The sequence below is a fragment of the Delphinapterus leucas genome, chromosome 5 (genome assembly GCF_059928025.1).
Source record: "Delphinapterus leucas isolate spDelLeu-1000000601 "Yukka" chromosome 5, BTC_Dleu_Yukka2, whole genome shotgun sequence".
Classification (NCBI taxonomy): Eukaryota; Metazoa; Chordata; class Mammalia; order Artiodactyla; family Monodontidae; genus Delphinapterus; species Delphinapterus leucas.
This window is the reverse complement of record NC_143133.1, coordinates 113,535,262-113,549,483: the sequence shown is the minus strand read 5'-3', so window position 1 is coordinate 113,549,483 and position 14,222 is coordinate 113,535,262.

Below are 14,222 nucleotides of genomic sequence, written 5' to 3'. Positions count from 1 at the left end.
GTTTTTTTTTTTTTTTTCTGGTAAAGCAGCTGACAGGCTCACCAGAGGAAGTGGTGTTCAGAAACATTTAGCTCCACTGCCAACGTCAAGAAAGGCAAAGGGAGTGGGACATGAGGACATGCTGCTTGAAGCCAAGGAAAATGTCCAAGAATCAGAAGTGAGACCCTCCTACCCTCCTAGGAGCTAACAGGTGCCTGGATTCTCCCAGGAGTTGGGACCTGCTCAGCCATCACAGGTATGCCTTGATCTGAAATAGTGTTTATGAGCAGCTTATGGTATCTACAAATGTTCTCAACTTTGGAAAATTAATTTGGTCCCAGGCAAGTGGTTAATGAACAAATCATAAAGGTCACTGAATGAATATTCTATTTATTTTATAAACAGCAGAAGTCATCCTATGTGCCCAGGTAGGAGAAACTTTAAATCAGAGCCCATCCACAAAGACTAGGCGTGCTACGCTGACAGACTAGACCTTGCCCTATGCGCATGTCATGATAATGATACATTTTAAAATGGCCCACTCACCTTCTGCTGGTGCCGGCCCTGTCTTCCTGGAGCGCACGGTGACAGGAGGACGCTCAGGAAAGGTCAGTGCCTGTTCTCCAGACACAAACCTCCATGGAGCCAGCACTTTCATCAACACCAAAGTGCAGGGCAGGCTCTAGGGAGACATAAAAGGACAAACTAAGACTGCTTCAGCCTCCCAGGCCTCTTCTCCTCTGGCCCCGTGGGAGCCTGGGTGTTTGTCACAATCATCAGACATGACAGTTCCCACAGGCTCGACAAAAACCAAGCAAAACACACATAAAAAAACACATCAAGGAGTCACATGCCGTGGCTTTGATTCCAGGAAATGCAGTGAGATAAAATCAGAATTGTATTCATTTTTCTGCTTTAAGAGATAGCTGTGGCACAAAGAAATTTCCCAATTGGGAAAAACTGGCCAACTAGCTTGTAACCCAGGTAAAGTCAGCTATTGTTTGGGAAAAGATGGTGGGGAATTCAGGAGGCTTTTTCTCAGGAGAGAAGTGCCCTTCACGTTGAGGGGCAGTCCAGCCAGGGGTCTGAATTTGGGGGCTGCGGCTGTGCCTTTTACCATAACATTTGCTTATTACCAAGATAGATAGAAATTCTGGGGATCCTGTTAGCTGAGATGCCAGAAATGCTACCCCCAGAGGCAGAAAAGGGCCCCCCCTAGAAAGAGAAGGCTTAAGGCAGCTGGGGCGGGCATCAGACTCTGAGGGTACGTGGAAGAGAACAGCACATCTGATGGGAGGAAAAGTTTGACAATGAGAAAGTAAAGATTCGGCCAAGCAGACAAAGCCATCCATCTCCAGTTCCCCCAGTTTTGAAAAGCAGCCTATGAACTTAGCTGACTCTTCAAAGCTTACACAAGGTTTAGCTGTTACACTAGATAGACTGTCATGAAAAAGGTTTGGAAATGAATGTTTTTCTTTGGACTGTGAAATCCAGAGGCAAACAAATGTAAACACCAGGCAGCAGCTTCACCACAGAGGCACGACTCCTGAGACAGTAAATGGAAAATCAACATTACAGAGATGATACCTTGGGAAACACAATGCAACGCAGAAGCATATTGGAATGAAGTTTATTAGATTTTGGAAGGTAGAAATCCAATGTAATAAGTACTATTTGCTCAGGATGTATTTTAGTAGATCTCTTCGTGCTGTGGAGAGTTTTACCAAAACTTTGACCATGGTGTATAAGAGCTCCCATAATCTGACTTGAGTCCATTCTTGCTGGAGTCATAATGTACGACACCTGACCCTGTGCCCTGTGTTCCAGTTACACTAGCTCTCCATGAGCCAGCACGGCACGTGGTCATGGCCTCCATCTTCGCTGGTGATGTTCTCTGAGCTGAAACTCCCTTCCCAACATGTGAATTTCACACAGTCCTTCTGTAAGACTTTGATTGAGTTACCTGCTTTGGGAGGCCATATATGCCCTTAAGAGGTTAGTTGTTCCTTACCCCGTGCTCCCCTGACAGTTTGCATTGCTCTATAACTGCAGTGATGGGTCACACTTGCTAGTTGCTGTCTTCAGGTGCACTGCAGGTAGGAGCCTGCACTCAGAGAAGGGTGGGGTGATCATCCTCTCTTTTGACCCAGAAGTTTCACTCCATCTCCCCACTGTTGCTAATAGATGTTTCAGATACCTCCAAGCTTGGGACAAGAAAGAGGGAAGAGAGGCAAGGGGAGCAGGAAAGGTCCTTCTTGATGGGTTTTATCACGGTGATCACATTCTCGGATCTTAGAAGATGGAAGAAAGCAGCTTCTGTTTCTCATGGGCACTTTTGTGTATTCTTTGGAGATCTCTTGTTCCCATAGTTGGGTATTTCTCATCTGCAGTTTCCTTGAGGAGGATGACCACATCCCTACCCTGGCTGGTCACTTAATTCTTCCTCAACCATCAGCATTCGGCAGTGCTGGTGCTGGGGATTGTTCACCCCTCTAGATGGCGCTTTTGGACAAGACCTAAGGTGGTTCCATTCTGGCTCTCTACTGCGTGCATGGCTCACATCTGGTCCATGGCAACCCTCCTGCATCCTTTGCCTTGATAAACCCTAGGAATACTGCCTAATCCTAATGTACTCCCCCTTTTTCGCTCATCCATCAAAGCAGCCAATCAGCTTATCTCCTACACTGAGACTTTCCAGGTACAGCCAGACCCCAGTTCTCTGTATCCGCCACAGTGTAGGTGACACACATTACACTCCCCAAATGGTCTTGTGATCCAGCACCTCTTTGAAAAGCTAAAATATTAAAGCCACCATTCTTATACTGTTCTGTGTTTTTATCAGAGCTCTAGAAGCATCTCAAGATCAGGGACCACATTCCACATGTCTTTATACCCTTAGAAGCACATCGGCTGGTATATTATAAGTACTCAAGAATTTGTCGAGTGGATAATTTTAACTCACTTCTGATATACTTTGAACTTATTCCAAAGTTTTTTTTGTTTTTTTTTTTAAGTTGGGACCAAGTGATCTTTTTTAGCACAGAAATTATTCTGTGTGGTATTGGGGAAGGGAGACAGGTAGAAAGATAAAAAAAAATTTTTTTTGAGTTATGTTACTGTTCAGAGAAAAAATGTAAGAATCAAGCCTCTCTGAGTACAGTAAGATACACGATGTAAGAGGAGGACAAGTGTCACTTAGAAGAAAAATCATGAAACTCTTCTGAGACGCTCTGTAGACTGAACATCAGGAAATTTGTTGAAATAGAGAAAAGAGCATTATCTCCAAGTCGTCTCCACCCTAGCTCTGTCTAAAAAAACTGAGGTGCTGGCAATAATTCTTAAGGGCGGGCAATTATGAGAGTATGATGTTTTGACCACATCATACTTATGTTAAATGGATGCCATAGATGTGTTTTTATCTCCTGTAAGAGAGGACGTTCTTTAAATGGAGATAAGAAAGAGAAATATGACAAGGTAAAGCTTTCAAAAGAGATATGACCATCCTTTAAAAATGAGTTCAACGTCCAGATTCAGAGAAATTTCGTGCCAAGATCCAAAGAGGACTTGCAGCTGAAGGGACAGAAATACTGTTGGTAAACTTTGACAAACTACCTGAAACAGGATAGATGCCAAAAGATGGAAGACTGGAAAATGTTTTTTCAGTTACCTCAGAAGAGAAAGTGGATTCTGGAAACAAACCGGTAAGCTTGATTGCTAGAAAAATTCTGGAACAGCTTATTTAAACAGTTTCTGAATTTTTGGATAAGAAAGAGGTTATGCTTATGAGTTGATATCAGTTCTTTAACATCTAGTTTCATGAAATCAAATTTAATTTTTTTTGTTGTTTAGTTAAACAGACATCTATTGGACATCCTCTATGTGTTCTAAATGTGCTAGTTACTGGGGATGTAAAGAGATGTGCGTTCTCGTGGTTGAGGTTATTTCTGGTGTAATACGGCAGCCACACCGATGCCAATCAGCTAAACCCTGAGTGCTTTGACAAAAGAAGGAACCAACCTCAAGGCTCAGAGGAGGAGTTTTGGGAGAAATAATGCTGTACTAGACTCAAAGAATGAATGACAACTGATCCATGAGAAAGGGGGGAAGAATATTCCCAACGGAGTGGCTAATATGAAAAAAGGCACAGGGGCATGACACAGCCTAGCGTTTGGGGAGGAATACAAGAGTGTGTTTCTTAGAAACGTGTAAGGTGAGAAGAGATGAATGAGGGAATGAGTTTAGAGAGGAAGGTAGAAGCCAGATCCTGCAGAGACTTGGATCCATTCGAAATAGATGGGACTTCACTTTTCTAGACTCTCTGTAGAATGTGGGGACCAATTTTAAGCAGTGGAAACGTGGTTGGTTTTTTGTTTTCTGTACATCTGTCCAACTTCAGTGTGGGCCACAGATTGAAGGAAGAGTTAGGGCTACTGATCAGGAAGCTCTTGCAATTACCCATGTGAGACAGAGGATGGTTTGCACTATGCACTGGTACTAGGGATGGAGTGGAAGAGATGGATGTAATAAGTGTCCTGGGCAGCATCCAGTGATTGGATGCAGGTGGCTTCTCGGATGCCCTGCACTCGCAGCTTCAGGAGAGTGGGGCTGGGTTAGTATGATCACATCTATAGCACAACCAACCATTTCAGCTCAAGTTCGCTCAGCATAGAACCGAGGAAAGATAAAGCAGCCAAAAGAATTTCAAAAATGGGCTGCCTGTTTTCAGCCATGTTAAGAGAAAGAATATTTTCACTATGGACCTTGAGGGTCTAGGACCTTCAACAATTATTTTTGGCCAAGCTAGTGGTGGTTCTATTGGCTTGATGGCGTTGCTAGGATCCCATTCCCATACTCATCAGCCCTTTAAGGAGAGGGTATCAAGCAGAAGATGCTGGTTTTTCCTAAGCTTAGCAAAGTGCTCGATCCTCAATAAATGTTACAGAATCTGAATGCAAGCTCCCTGGATCCAATAATTATGAACAGTGACTTTCTCAGAACAGTATGTAGCAGCTAAGTTTGTTTACACTGAACAAAGACTCTTCCATCACTATTTCTGTACATGATTTTTTTTCTCCCATTGAAAAGCCTTCACGAGTTTGAGAATAATTAAGGATCAAGTCAGATGTAATAGAAGGCAGGGAAAAGAGCTTATTTGACTTTGGGGTCCTATACTAAGCGCACGGTACGACACTATGAATGTTTCTTGAGTTGCTTGTTAAAAATCTACTAAAGCCATTTCAAACAATATTGGAAGTAAACAATTGGGTCGTACATTGAATTCTGTGTTAATTTTCTTCCTTTATTTGCTGTATTTTTTTCTTTCTTTTTCTATTTGGCATTGGAAATGTCTGCAACTTCTGAACGTAGGAAGATTTGAAACAACTAAGGTTTTAAAGTAAAAAGTAAGTGGTGGTGTGGCAGGGCTCAAGGAGGAAATATGTCCTCAAGAAATAGATGTTAAGACATATTTATTTTTGTACATTCCTGCATTTAGCTCTTCCTACAGGTTAGTCCGATTTAGCTCATCTTACTTATTTTGTTGTTCACATAATGACTTTGTAGTTCATATAATACTGTGGCACTAACAATTCATTTCAGGTGTTCCTGGCTTTAGGTTTTTTTTTTAATTTATTTTATCCAAGTATAGTTGATTTACAATGTGTTAATTTCTGCTGTACAGCAAAGTCATACACATATATACTTTTTCATATTCTTTTCCATTATGGTTTATCACAGGATATTGTATATAGTTCCCCATGCTCTACAGTAGGACCCTGTTGTTTATCCATCCTATATATAATAGTTTGCATCTGCTAGTCCCAAACTCCCAAGCCATCCTTCCACCCCACCACTGCCCCTGCAACCCCTCCGCTGCTTGGCAACCACAAGTCTGTTCTGTTTTTTTTAAAAATTAATTTTTGTTGGAGTATAGTTGATTTACACTCTTGTGTTAGCCTCGTTTTTTTTTTAAATTTCATTTATTTATTTATTTTTGGCTGTGCTGGGTCTTCTTTTCTGTGCGTGGGCTTTCTCTAGTTGCGGCGAGCGGGGGCCACTCTTCATCGCGGTGCGCGGGCCTCTCACTGTCACGGCCTCTCTTGTCACGGAGCACAAGCTCCAGACACGCAGGCTCAGCAGTTGTGGCTCACGGGCCCAGTCGCTCCGCGGCATGTGGGATCCTCCCAGACCAGGGCTCAAACCCGTGTCCCCTGCATCGGCAGGCGGACTCTCAACCACTGCGCCACCAGGGAAGCCCATAGCCTCGTTTTATGGATTGGGAAACTGAGCCCCAATAGCTCCACTTGCCCGAGGTTAGCCAAGTCTTCAAGCCCCCAGTCCTGGCTTTTCTCACTCTATCATTTCACTTCCCCATTCTCTTCTTTTTTTCTTCTCCCATCTCTTGCCTTGTGCACCTTGCCCAGTAATTAGGTCCAGCAGAGAGTGAGCACGGATACTGTGCTGGCATCACTCTTCGGCTACAGGAAAAGGTGTGACAGTGAAGATAAAAGGGAGGGAAAGCTACAGGTATACCGATTTCAACTTTCTCATGTTAATTCCTCATCACCCTAGAAAACTGAGAACTGGTTATGAAAGGAAAGAGCTACTATGAAGCACAGTATGTAGAACAATGTAAAAGAAGTCCCTACAACCATAACTTTGCTTCTTTCTCTCTCATTTTGCCCGGCAAACAACTTCTGGGTCTCAAGAACTTGGTTCAGGCAAACCTGTCCCAACCTCTCAGTAAGAGATAGGTGCTCTAGCTATAATGCTAATCAGAACCCTGATATTGATTTTATTTTATTTTTTTTTTGCGGTACACGGGCCTCTCACTGTTGTGGCCTCTCCCGTTGCGGAGCACAGGCTCCGGACGCGCAGGCTCAGCGGCCATGGCTCACGGGCCCAGCTGCTCCGCGGCATGTGGGATCTTCCCGGACCGGGGAACGAACCCACATCCCCTGCATTGGCAGGCGGACTCTCAACCACTGTGCCACCAGGGAAGCCCTCCAGCATTTATTAGTTGTAGACTTTTTGAAGATAGTCATTGTGACCGGAGTGAGATGATACCTCATTGCAGTTTTGATTTGCATTTCTCTAATAATTAGTGATGTTGAGCATTTTTTCATATGCCTGTTGGCCATCTGTATGTCTTCTTTGGAGAAGTGTTTTTTTAGATCTTCTGCCTGTTTTTTGATTGGGTTGTTTGATATTAAGCTGTCATACACATTATTTTAAGAAAAAAATAGTTATCTTAATTCTAAGGGGTCAATTTTTGAAAAGAAATTACACAATGAAGAATGCATAGACTTCAGAGTCTATACTTATTCTTAGCCCTTGAGACATGTGAAAATATATTTAGGAACTGAACTTAGTCCTTGGCAATTTCTTTTTTTCTTTTTCCAAGGCTTTGATGGCTAGCCTCTTTTCCCCCCTTTATTTATTTATTTGGCTGCGTTGGGTCTTAGTTGCGGCACACGGGATCTTCATTTGAGGAATGGGGGATCTTTTTGTTGTTGTTATTGCAGTGCATGGGCTTCTCTCTAGTTGTTGCGTGCGGGTTTTCTCTCTCTAGTTGAGGCGCACGCGCACTCAGTAGTTGTGGCACGTGTGCTTAGTTGCCCTGCGGCATGTGGGATCTTAGTTCCCTGACCAGGGATCGAACCTGGGTCCCCTGCACTGGAAGGCAGATTCTTTACCACTGGACCACGAGGGAAGTCCCAGCAATTTCTTTTTCTTAGTGGAGCAAAACTGGCCTGTCGTACCATTCTGAGATCTTGTCCACAGGGTGGGATATCAACAAACAAACCCATTTAGGAGACCAAACTAACAAAAACCAAATCAACTTTTAATCTCATTCATATTTTCCTTTGTTCTAGAACAATATAATACATAAATTTGCCATCCCCAACTAAAGAGCATATACACTCTTCAACCTCTGCTCCATCTGGTTTATTGCTTGACATAGCTCAGTTTCATGGAAGCTCTGTGCTGTATCTATAAATTCCACCAATTTGGGGTCTGTAACAGCAGCCCAGTCTAATCCTGTCTAGATCTGAACACAGCAACCCATAGCCACTCAAATCCTGACAGAGGCGTGTTTGAGAGATGAAGTGGTCAAACTAATTTGAGACTCGCTATAAAATAGTCTGATCCCGTCCCTGTCTTTATCAACATTTTCTCTTGAAAGTGCCTCTTGTGGAAAGGACAACTGAGGCCTAAAAAAGTAATACTGGGCTTGACGCTTATCGAGTCTGGGGGTGGGAGGGGTTGGTTCTGAGAGGTGAGGAGCCCCGTATTCTTTTCTGGCTCTGAGTTTCAGCTGGGAGTAGAGCCAAACTCCCCACCAGGTGGGGCTAGGAAGAGAGATCTGGATGCTTTCACGTGGGAGCCCCATGGTACCCTGGTACCATCTGTAGACTCATGTACTTTCTGTGAGGGAGGCCTTTGTTGGGCTGCTAAGATGAGTGTCCTTGTGGGGCGGTCCTGGTTGGGCGATCAGACACTTAACCTAGGTCCTCTCCTCAGCTTCCTTATAAGTCTTAGGTCACCTCCTTGGGATGCGCTTTTTAAAAAATTTTAATAAACTCATACACAAATAGTTAATCTTCCTGCATTGCTGTGTTGTCCTTGGTGCTGGTGATACCTATGTATTTGAAAAGCCACTCAGAGCCTTTGGAGAAGGAGAAACATCAACAATTCCTTTAACAGACCTTTTAAGTTCGATTTGTCTTTCAACTGTTGAGGGAAAGTACGAGAAGGCGGCAGCTATGGACAAGAGTGGAAAGCAGGAAATGGACTTACCATCATCAGGGTCAGCCAGGATAATCCCCTTGGCAGTGGGGAATTTGGCCCGCAGTTGTCCTCCCATTGGCAGGCTCAGTGAAACGCTGAAGGATCCCTCCTCTTCATAAAGAGAGTCACTGATGATCAGGATCCGGCAGGTGTTCTCAGCCCCATCCTTGTCCAAGCGGAGGATGCTGGTGTGATCTTTTGGACGGGAGACGTAGTCAGAGAAAGATAATGCTGTGGAAGAAACGGTTCCTGTGGCAGGACCTGAGGAAGTAGGAGATGGAACAGAGAAGGTGAGAAGAAATGGAATTCTAAACGGGATAACTGTTCCCCACCTGGGTCTTCTTCAAACTCTTTTTAGACAATAGCTATCAGAATGATAAGGCACACATCTCTTACAGTCACAAATATTAGTGTCGTTATTAGAAGGCTTTTAGAACAGACCCTGGTATTTTGACATGGTTCATAGTTAGTGTCTTTAAATAGGGTATATATTGAATAAGGTTTGTTTAGATTAGGGGCTAAATAAACTGATGGATCATAGGGTGGTGGGTCTGGTTTAGCTTAATTTGTTCATGTTATAGATTGGAAAGCTGAGGTACAGATAAATTATGACCAGAGAATCTATACCATGATTATGGTATAGATTTGCCCCTGCCCCTTGCCCTTCCCATAGTGGCAGAGCTGTAAGTAGCATCTTGGTAATCTAACCCTCATGCCCTGACTAGAGTTCTTTGCAACGACACCAAAATACAGCCATGAAATTACTTGTTATTTTACAAGGAGTACAGGATTGATTGGAGGATTTCAGTTTAGAGGCAGTTCATGTAAAATTTTATTATAATAATTTACATACATTAAGATTCCCTGGGGGCTTCCCTGGTGGCGCAGTGGTTAAGAATCCGCCTGCCAATGCAGGGGACACGGGTTTGATCCCTGGTCCAGGAAGATTCCACATGATGCAGAGCAACCAAGCCCATGCGCCACAACTACTGAGCCTGCGCTCTAGAGCCCGCGAGCCACAACTACTGAGCCCACATGCCACAACTACTGAAGCCCGCATGCCTAGAGCCTGTGCTCTGCAACAAGAGGAGCTGCCGCAATGAGAAGCCCATGCACTGCAATGTAGAGTCGCCTCCGCTCGCTGCAACTAGAGAAAGCCTGCGCACAGCAAAGAAGACCGAACACAGCCAAAAATAAAAACAAATAAATAAATTTATGAAAAAAAATTCCCCAATTTAAATGCACTATTTGATGAGTTTTGACAAATACATACAATCATGTAACCATTACTATAAGCATAATATAGAACATTTTCATCCACCCACGTGTGTACCCCTTGTAATCCATCTCCTTCCCTGTCTCCCAGCCCTGGAAACCACTCATCCATTTTCTGTCACTATAGATTTATGTGCTTTAATGAGAATTTCATGTAAATGAAATCATGCAGTTTTTAGTCTTTTGTGTCTGATTTGTTTCATTTAGCACAGTGTGTTTAAGATTCATCGACGTATCAGGATTTTATCCCTTTTTATTCCTGAATAGTGTTCCCCATTGTGTGGCTACACCACAATTTGTTTTTCTGTTTACCAGTTGATAGGTTAGGTTGTTCCCAGTTTTTAGCTATGCCGAATAATGCTGCCATGCATATTCAAGTTCAGGTCTTTGAGTCGATATGTAATTTTATTTCTCTTGAGTAAATACTTAGAAGTGAGGTTCCTGGGATCTAGTGCATTGTTTTTAGTGTGGTAAAATAAACATAACCTAACATTTACCATTTTAACTATTTTTGAATGTACAGTTCAGTAGGGTTTTCTGTTCACATTAGGAAGCAGATCTTCAGGACTTTTCCATCTTGCAAAACTGAAACTCTGTACCCATTAAACAACTCCCCACTTCTTCCTCCCCCCAGTCTCTGGCAACCACCATTTTATTTTATTTTCTGTCTCTATGAATTTCTCTATTCTGGGTACTATAGGTAAGTGGAATCATACAGTATTCATCTTTTTGTGACCAGCTTATTTCATTTAGCGTAATGTCCTCAAGTTTCATCTATGTTGTAGCATGTGTCAGAATTGCTTCTTTCTTAAGGCTGAATAATACTTCATTGTATGAACATACCACATTTTTTTTTTTTTTGGTCACGCCACACGGTATGTGGGATCTTAGTTCCCCGACCAGGGATAGAACCCATGCCCTCTGCAGTGGAAGCGTGGAGTCTCAACCACTGGACCGCCAGGGAGGTCCCTGCACGAACCACATTTTGTTTATCCATTCAACCAGCCATGGATACTTGTATTGTTTCCCCTCTTGGCTATAATGGAATAATGTTGCTATGAACATGGGTGTACAAATATCTCTTTGGGACCTTGCTTTCAATTCTTTTGGATATATACCCGGATGTGGGATTGCTGGACCTTATGGTAGTTCTATTTTTAATTTTTTGAGGACCTTCTATACTGTTTTCCACAGCGGTTGTACCATCTTATAATCCCACCAACAGTGCAATTCAGTGTATTTTCTTTTGCCGTGTTGAAAACATAGCAACACATAGGTTTAGACCTAAAAGAGTAAGAGTAGTCATGGTAATTGAAATGATTTAGACAGACCAGGTTTAGGAGACAAAGACTGTATAAAATAACTCAATACACCAAATAAGTAATTTTTGTAAAGCATGAATATTTCCTACCACTCTTCTCCTTAGTAAGAAGCAATGTGAGGGAGTTCCCTGGTGGCCTAGTGGATTCCAGACTTTCACTGCTGTGGCCCAGGTTTAATTCCTGGTTGGGCGGCCAAAAAACAAACAAACAAGCAAGCAATGGGATATGACACTGAGCTTCTGGACGGGACACTAATTTCTGCAAGGGTCTCTCTTGCTCATAGCTAAGGTATATGTATATCTGCATGCTGACACCAATATCCACCTTCTTCTTGCTAATATGAATCAACACAAATACAAGTTGACATCTATTAGTGTGTGCTGTATGCATTAAATATAGCTTGTTAAAAAATGAGCATTGTTTCCAAATTGACTTCAGAGGATTTGCTCTGAAGTTCAGTGACTCACAAAATGTTTCAGGATGGTTTTTTGATAGAACAAGTTTTAGAATTATTAGGAAACAACAAATTGACTGTTTTGTAATTCCGGGAACCTAAAAAAGGTTAGAGCTGGAGAAATTGATGAGCATAAAACATGTTGACTAGGGCAGACAGAGAAACTGCTAGAAATGGACAGCTTACAGGGGGATTTTCACTTGGTAGGGAAGCCAGCAAAGTTCTAGTGCCAGCCTGTGCTTTGAAATTTTATTCCTCCATGACTTTCCCTCCCTGTTCAGTCCTGGGAAATCTATGCATGAAAGAGCTCTCTGAGCTCAAATCAGGAAGGAGAGGCAAGCGCTATCAAGTGCTAGCGACAGGCAGTCCCCATGTAAATGAGGAGGTAAGTGGCTAGCAATCTAGAAAGCCCTCAGGAAGAGAGGAGAAACTCTGTCAAAGAGATTTTTTATGCTCCAAGATACACACACAAAAAGGAAAAAAGGTTGTAAATTCTTACAATAGTCTGATTAAGTAATAAGCAATTGTTGGAAAAAATTTTTTAAGAGCCTGAGGTTTAAAAAGAATTACACGTTGGAGAATACACTTTTTTATTTCCCCCTAGTCATCTAGAATGCAGAAAGTTGGCATGACAGGTGGTGTTAAGAAAAAAAACAACCCTTGTCAGAAACTACACATTTAACCCCTCTGAATAAATGGCAAAAGCAGATAAACACTAGACTTGCATAGTAAGTACCTAATACTATCTTTATACATCTTTATTAAATATCTTTCTCAATATATTTCACCTAATGAATAGTCAAATATTGATTTATCACAGTCCATGAAGCAAAAGTGATTGGTATTTCCCCCTTTTCTGTTGAGTTTTTTTTCAGCTGACTGCTCCACTGATTGAAACAGACATATCTTTAAGTAGGTAGATTTATGGGTTAAATAAAAGACTGAAATATAACTCTTATTGAAAATCCTTTGGCTGTGGAGCTAAAACATTTTAGCAAGTTTTTATTAACAATGAGAGTCGATGGGGAAAACAAAGATGGTTTAATTACAGCTCACATAATCAAAAAATTCAGATTACCTAAATGGCCCATTCCTCCTAGGCGTCTGGAAATTTTACTTTGGGAAACCATTTGATTAAGAACACGGAATACTGGTATTCATTTTAGTTTAAGAAGCTCTATTTTATTGAAAGCAAGTTAAGAATCCCCAAGAGTTAGAAACTTCTGTTCCAAAAACATCAAAAAGAACTTGAGATATAAGCTGAGGTCTCTGGTGATGGTCTGGACAAATCCCTTACTTAATAGTGAAGAGTCTCCAAGGAGTACTGATGTGTGATTTCCAGGTTGCTTTCATAAAGATGCTTTAGCAGTTGGGCCTCAAGCCTTATTAGGGCAATTTACCCAGTAGTTGTGCTATAACATCTTTATGAGGAACATTAGAGGTAGATTATGGGGCAGAATGGAATGTCTTCCTGAGTATGGGTTTAATTCTCCAAAATTAAAGCTAGAACCAAAGGATTCATCTCAGACTAACTGAGCATGATGTTGTGTTGGTAAAGGTTTAACAAACAAAACAAAACACACAAAAGTACCACAGCCAGTTTCACTATCAATGTGAAGTCACTGAATCCAGTGTTGGAAAGAGATGCACTCAAGAGCAGTTATTGGCTGGATCCAGCAAGCCACTCCATCCATGCTGACAGTGGCATAGATTTTCCCTCACCCATGCCCATCTCGGACATCACTGGGAGTCTGAACATCTCTGAAACTATTTTAAAAATTAATTGTTTCTTTACAGAGGGTATATATGGCTCAGTCTTTGCAGCTTCAGAGTACATTTGCTTTGTAAAAACCATAAGTGATGCTTAAAGTCAGAGAGAAAGGTCTATCAAGAAGCTACATTAAAGGGTAATTGAATCACTATATTACGGCATTTGATAACTTTATGAGCTGGCTAGGGTACTTTATCGATGTGGAAATCGAGGCAGGGAACACCCCAGTGTCTTGTCCAGGAGTCAAATTCCCATTTCCTGATAGAGCATTTTTTTAAAAAAATTTATTTATTTAATTTATTTATTTTTGGCTGTTTTGGATCTTCGCTGCTGCACGCGGGCTTTCTCTAGTTGCGGCGAGTGGGGGCTACATTTCGCTGTGGTGCGTGGGCTACTCATTGCAGTGGTTTCCCTTGTTGCAGAGCACGGGCTCTAGGCACGTGGGCCTCAGTAGTTGTGGCATGTGGGCTCAGTAGTTGTGGCTTGTGGGCTCTAGAGCACAGTAGTTGTGGCGCATAGGCTTAGTTGCTCTGCGGCATGTGGGATCTTCCCAGACCAGGGCTCGTACCCGTGTCCCCTGCATTGGCAGGCAGGTTCTTAACCACTGAGCCACCAGGAAAGCCCAGATAGA